We start from the raw sequence: 6,047 nt of genomic DNA, 5'->3' as shown, positions 1-6,047 counted from the left end.
TGTCAGCGTTGTCAGTGGCACAGAACAGACTGGGAGGGGTTGGTAAAAATAGTCCTGAGGGGGACGATGCACGATCACTTGCCTGTCTCTCCTGGTTCAGTCTGTGGGCTTCGGCTCGTTTCTTGTCTCTGCTCACCTGTGATGGACATTTTTCTTCGGTACACAACGGGACTGTGTTGTTGAGCAACATGGCGTTGACCAGTCGTCATTCTGAGCACAACGACAGTTTGTTCGCCCCTGCCTTCTATCTTGAAAGAGGACAGCGTAATATCCTGCTGCATTGTGTTCAGCATGCTTTTCAGTGTGGACGGCAGTCCCACAACAGGCATGATGGGTGGGATTTATTCGTAGAGAAGTTATTTCGTTGCAGCTGGAGATTTCAGCTTCTTGTTGGCTGCCAAGCAAGGGAAGCTACCGAGAGAGAGAGAGAGAGAGAGAGAGAGAGCTAGCATTTTTCCCATTCAAAATAACAGTGAATTTGCCCTGACTTAGAAGTACTTTGCTATGACTTTCACCTGTAATAAGTTTGATTTTTATTTCAACCAGTCATTTACAGACAGCAACATAAATGAACGAAAAAAGGAAAAGGGATGGTGTGGCAGCACACACACACACACACACATACACACACGCGAGCGCGTATATGTATGTGATAAGAAATGTTATAAGGAGTATGTGTGTGTGTGTGTGTGTGTGTGTGTGTGTGTGTGTGTGTGTGTGTGTGTACGTGTGTGTGTGTGTGTGTGTGTGTGTGTGTGTGTGTGTGTGTGTGTGTGTGTGTGTGTGTGTTCGCGCGCGTGCGTGCGTGCGTGTGTGTATGTGTATGTATTTGCCCATTCGCATTGGTTGCACATTATCATCAACGAGAGATTGAGACGCATGGACTTAGCGAATATGGATTTGTCCAGCCGTCACGTATCACCTTCCTGTCCTCCCCTCCCCTCTCCCCATACCCACCCTTTCAATCACTGTCCAACAGATACGCTCTTCCAGATCTGAATCTGAGCGTGAGTGCGACATGCTTTCTTTGCATCTTACTTTGTTTGGCTTAGAACAACGAAGAGAACGGAAGAGAGAGAGAGAGAGAGAGAGAGAGAGAGAGAGAGAGAGAGAGAGAGAGAGAGAGAGAGAGAGAGAGAGAGAAAATGCGCAGGTTTTCGCGGATGTAGGGGAAAATACGTATCATGAAACGTGGTACAATGATGTTATCAACTCATGACAAAGAACAGAGCCAGAGACAGCCCAAGGTAGGAATCGCGGAATCAGTCAATCCAGATTGAATAGTTCTCTGTTCCAATACCTGCATCCTTGCGGGGGTTTGAATTTATAATGAGTGTTGAAATTCGTGTGTGTGTGTGTGTGTGTGTGTGTGTGTGTGTGTGTGTGTGTGTGTGTGTGTGTGCTTTTCTGCATTACCGCATACAAATGGCTAAGTCCTATCATATATTGTGCTGTCTGGTCGGAGAGAACAGTCCGATAAGAAAGTTGTACAATACAATACTGCGCCGAGAATGAAACACACACACGCGCGCGCGCGTGCATGGTCATACGCATACACACACCCGAACACTCGCAGTCAAACTAATTAGAGAGAAAAAAAGAAAAAAAAAGACGAAGAAAAATACAGAAGAAAAAAAGGTTGAAGACAAACGATCTTTGAGCAATAATTTGATCCCAGCTCGATATCGAAGGAAAGACCTTTTGAATTTTCCATCAGGACTCAGAGTTCATCTGGCGATGTTTAGTGTGGTATCAATCAGATCGACTCCCCTACTCCCCCCCCCCCCCCCCCCCCCCCCCCCCCCCCCCCCTGCCCACCCCGTACACCACCAACTCCTTCCCACTCCCATTCTCCATGGCCCCCCATTCACAGGTGTGGGAGGGTTGTTTCCCCTGTCCGCTGATCACGCCGTGTGCATGGATGTAAAAACCCTGTACTGACAATAACTTAGGAAACAAGCAGCATAGCCTGGGAATCACCCTAAGACCCGTGGCGGCGCCAGCGGAGAACACCACCGAAGGAGGGGGAGACAAATCTCCGTTTGTTTCATTGCAATAATGTTTCTTTTTTTTTCTTTCCTTTATTAGATGTGCTTGAACAAATTCACATGTGTTATCACCTTTTTGTACATTGTACGAATAATATCAGCGTCGTTTCAAAACATTATGCAGCAGCTGAGATGTTAGAGTTGATGATGATGATGATGATGATGATGATGATACTAATAATAACAATGATAATGATAATAATAATAATAATGATGATAATAATCATAATTTTTTATTTTAAGTTAATCATTTTGTAGCTGCACTTTGTTACTGTTAAGATTTAGAAGAAGCAAAATTGTCATTTCATCTATAATTACACTATTCGTTAAAACAGTATGCTTATTCTCTTCTCAGGTACAGAAAAAGAAAAAGAAACTGTTGATTTCTTTATAATCATTGCTGATATTTCCTTTGACATAATGACTAGTACTGTACACTTTGTTGCGTCTCACCTACAGATTATTGAAAACTGCTTATAATTCTATCGTCTTTTTCATTTTAAAAACGGTTACTTTGTATGCCCTTTTGCTTACCAGTGTTACGATACAAATACTGTTGACTTAGTTCTAAAGGTTTTCAGTTAAAAAGGACAGTTTGGCGTGATGTGTTTTTTCTTAGTTCTAGAACAAAGACAGTTGCTAATTTCAATTTATCATAACCGTAATGACCCGTTCCCTTTAAAATGAATCATTTTGGAAGTGGTCTTACTTTTCAATATTATTTCAGATCCAAGAAAACTGTTGGTGTTGCCAAGATTATTTATCGAGTACGTTTTAAACTAATTATGTTTGAATTTGTGTCGTCCTTACTTTGTGCTTTCTTTCTCTACCATCTTTTAGATATATATTTATGATTTATTAATCGACATTTTAACAGATGTGTATACAATTTTTTGTTTTGTTTTATCTATTTGCCTAGTTTAGTTATAGATCAGATTTATTTTGTCATTTATTCTGCATCTGAAAACTTCTTTCTTTCAAATTATAATTTCAGTGTATGATATATCTGCTACGTTACATTTCTCGAACGCGAGGTATGTTCATAACGTTTTTTTCATTGTTGATAAAACACGTGGTTCTGCAATCACAGCTGGCTACTATACTGCTGTTGACGGAATGACTTTTGTTTGGAGGAAGAAATCTGGTGTTTTTGTTTCATATATTGACATTTCTGGAGGGCGAATTCTTGTGGTTTTAGTTTCATGTTTTCGTAGTCATTATATCTTGAACATATCGGGATATTTTGTTAATGTATGTATTTAAATCGTGTGTATATTCATGTATTGTATTTTATCATTTCTTTTCAGTCCCATTTTTTGTGATGGTCTAAGACTGATGCACTCGTAGATTTTTTTTATTTTTTTTTTTTTTTAATTCTCCTGATACTGACTTTGACTATGAATCTATGGACACGTTTGCTTGTGCATTTATTTTATTTCATTTTTTTCGTACCTTACTTTCCACTCAGTGAAAATACGGGTAGACCAGCACCTTAACTTATGCACCCCAAACCGAATTTTTCAAAGGTACTGACTAGAATGCTTGATATGACAAAACGATTTTTTGCCCGCACTTTGTACCTTGAAGTTGAAATCTGAACCCTTTTGGTCTGACAGATGACATGGGAGATATATGATATGATAGGTCCTTCTATAGCGTCTGTCCTCGGTCATAGACCAACCTCTAAGCGCTTTACAAACACAGTTTGCTCTACAGGCTGCCTAACATGGGTTGAGCCGACTGAGAGCTGCTTTGGGCGCTTGAGGCATTGGGAGGTACACGGGGGAGGGGGGAAGGGAGGGGATGGTAAAAGAGCGAGGGATAGGCGGTAGTAATTAATATTCTTCTCGGTTTGCCTTACCGTCAGCATCCAAAATGACCTGTAATTGTGATGGGAAACGGAGCTGTGGGGGGGGGGGGGGAGCGGGGGGATATTCATATCTAACACTGTACATAACAAAACAAAACAAATGAACAAACAACTGAACGAAGAAAGACAAAACACAGACTTGACTCGTCTACGAGGAAGGAAGGCTGGGAGAGAGGGGCGGAGGGGGTTTGGGGGGGCGGGAGGGGGCGGGGGGTAGCGATATCCGTCACATACTTAGGGTGTACAAGCATCGGGTCAGAACTTTGAAAAAAGATTTTCTTGTTGTCCTGTTGCTGTTGACAACTGTGTGACGTGTTGTGACACGTTCCAAGTGAAATACTGTTTAAGCCAAGGGGGGTGGGGGGAGGGATGGGGGGTGTAATAAGGAATAACGACACGGACGAATGGGAGGGGAAGGGGGGGGGGCAGGGCAAATGTGAGATGGGGGATGGTGGTGGTGCTCGGCGCTCACTTTTCACTCTACTTACTTAACTTTCTTACTTACTGCCCCGGCATTACACCCTTTGGTGTGTAGGGCATCAACGGAATTTCTCACTGTATGACTCATTTATTCACCTTCGCACTAACCATTATAAGGAAAACACTTTTCCGTCAGCGCGTGTCAGTGAGAGCAATCTGTTCAAATCTGATGAACTTAAACAGTCTTGTTACGCGCTTACCAGGATTCCTCCGTTTCTATCCAAGAACAGAGTTCGGCAGAAACTCTAGCACTGAATTATCAACTTACGAACAAGTCGTGTACATCTGCTTTTCAACGCTTTGACTTTTGAAACAAAACAAACCGTTTTTGTGTCTTCAAAAAAGCAGACCTTTTACGTGTGTGACTCGCACATTGGCGAAACGTGCATTCGACTGGTATTTTAAAATCTTTGCTGAAGCTAGCACGTAGAATTAGAATCAAAACAAGACATATTGTCAATATCATGAATTTCACACAGATAAAAAAGAGAGAAAAAAAAGAAGAAGAAGTATACATACTTTCAATGTTACAGTACATGACTGACAATTCTTTTTGTGTGTGCAAAGTGTTGTTGAAATCCTGTTAAAGCGAAGAAATGGGTCAGAACTTATGACAAATTCATTTTTTTAGTAACTTTCGTAATGTTGAAAGTGAGGAAGGAGAGGAGGAGGAGGATAAGGATGATCGAGTTTATCGACAGTTCATTCGTTTCATTCTATGTAATAAAAAGAATTTGCATGGTCAGTTGTCCTGACCGATTTGACGCAGATTTTGTTATCATTTATATCAAATTAAGCGTTCCTGCATGAGTTACTGACAGTTTTCTGTTCATTTTGTTGTGTTGTTTTCAGATTACAAATTACGTTTAGTTCAGATACATGTTATACAATTTTTTTTAAAAGTGACGAAATTTGACAGCATTGGTCATGACGTCAGACCGGTGTTGTCAAGGAAATAATTATATACCCCCTCTCCTCCAGTCCTTGACATCTTTTTGCCCTACCCCTACCTTACCCACATTTATCTCCTTTCTCCCCTTCCCCCCCTCACACACACACACACATCCCTGTCCTCATCCGTTCTTCTTCCAATCGTTTCCACTCCATTCGCACATCCAGTCACCGCCCTTTCTTTTCTTCTCCGTTTGGATGACTTCCCTTCCCAACTAAATGAAATGGCGCAAGTGATCTGTTTTCGTTCAAACTTTTTTCCCTTTCCTAAAACGCACATGCAAACGCGTTTATAGATGTCTGCTTTCGATAATTCTGTCATGTTATATATTGTATCTATTCCTATGTACATTTGCAAAATGTTTGTAAATGGTAAATATACACTTTCCACGTTCTGTAAATAAAATTTATACAGGGGGTACACTCAGAGTGTGTGTGTGTGTGTGTGCGTGTGTGTGTGTGTGTGTGTGAGGGAGGGTGGTGGTGGCGCGTAACGAGTTTACATGTGCATTCGCGCACGTCGTCGTCGTTAGCGTGTTTGTGGTAACTCACATTAGCATTTTGTATGCGCTTGGTGTGTGCGGGTGTGTTCGTTCTTCGGTTAAACTCCTGTCCACTAAAAGCACTATTTGACGAAACATGGATGCTTAGGGGAGACCCTTACGCATCTCTGCACAAAATAAGTGTGTGTGTGTGTG

General features: G+C 41.6%; 1 protein-coding gene across 4 annotated transcripts in view; it reads left to right on the top strand.

Annotated features, from left to right (window-relative positions):
- LOC143300872 (acetylcholinesterase-like) overlaps window positions 1–5,770 on the top strand; it is a 101,924-nt gene extending 96,154 nt beyond the window's left edge. For all 4 annotated transcript variants that reach the window (XM_076614846.1, XM_076614845.1, XM_076614848.1 and 1 more), the window contains exon 4: window positions 1–5,770. This exon is cut by the window's left edge and continues 1,743 nt beyond it. The gene's annotated coding sequence lies outside the window, so the exon portion shown is untranslated.
- The last annotated feature ends 277 nt before the right edge of the window (window positions 5,771–6,047 follow it).

This window comes from Babylonia areolata, chromosome 26 (assembly GCF_041734735.1).
Source record: "Babylonia areolata isolate BAREFJ2019XMU chromosome 26, ASM4173473v1, whole genome shotgun sequence".
Classification (NCBI taxonomy): domain Eukaryota; kingdom Metazoa; phylum Mollusca; class Gastropoda; order Neogastropoda; family Buccinidae; genus Babylonia; species Babylonia areolata.
The sequence above is the reverse complement of the archived record's forward strand: the minus strand, read 5'-3'. Positions and strand labels throughout refer to the sequence as shown.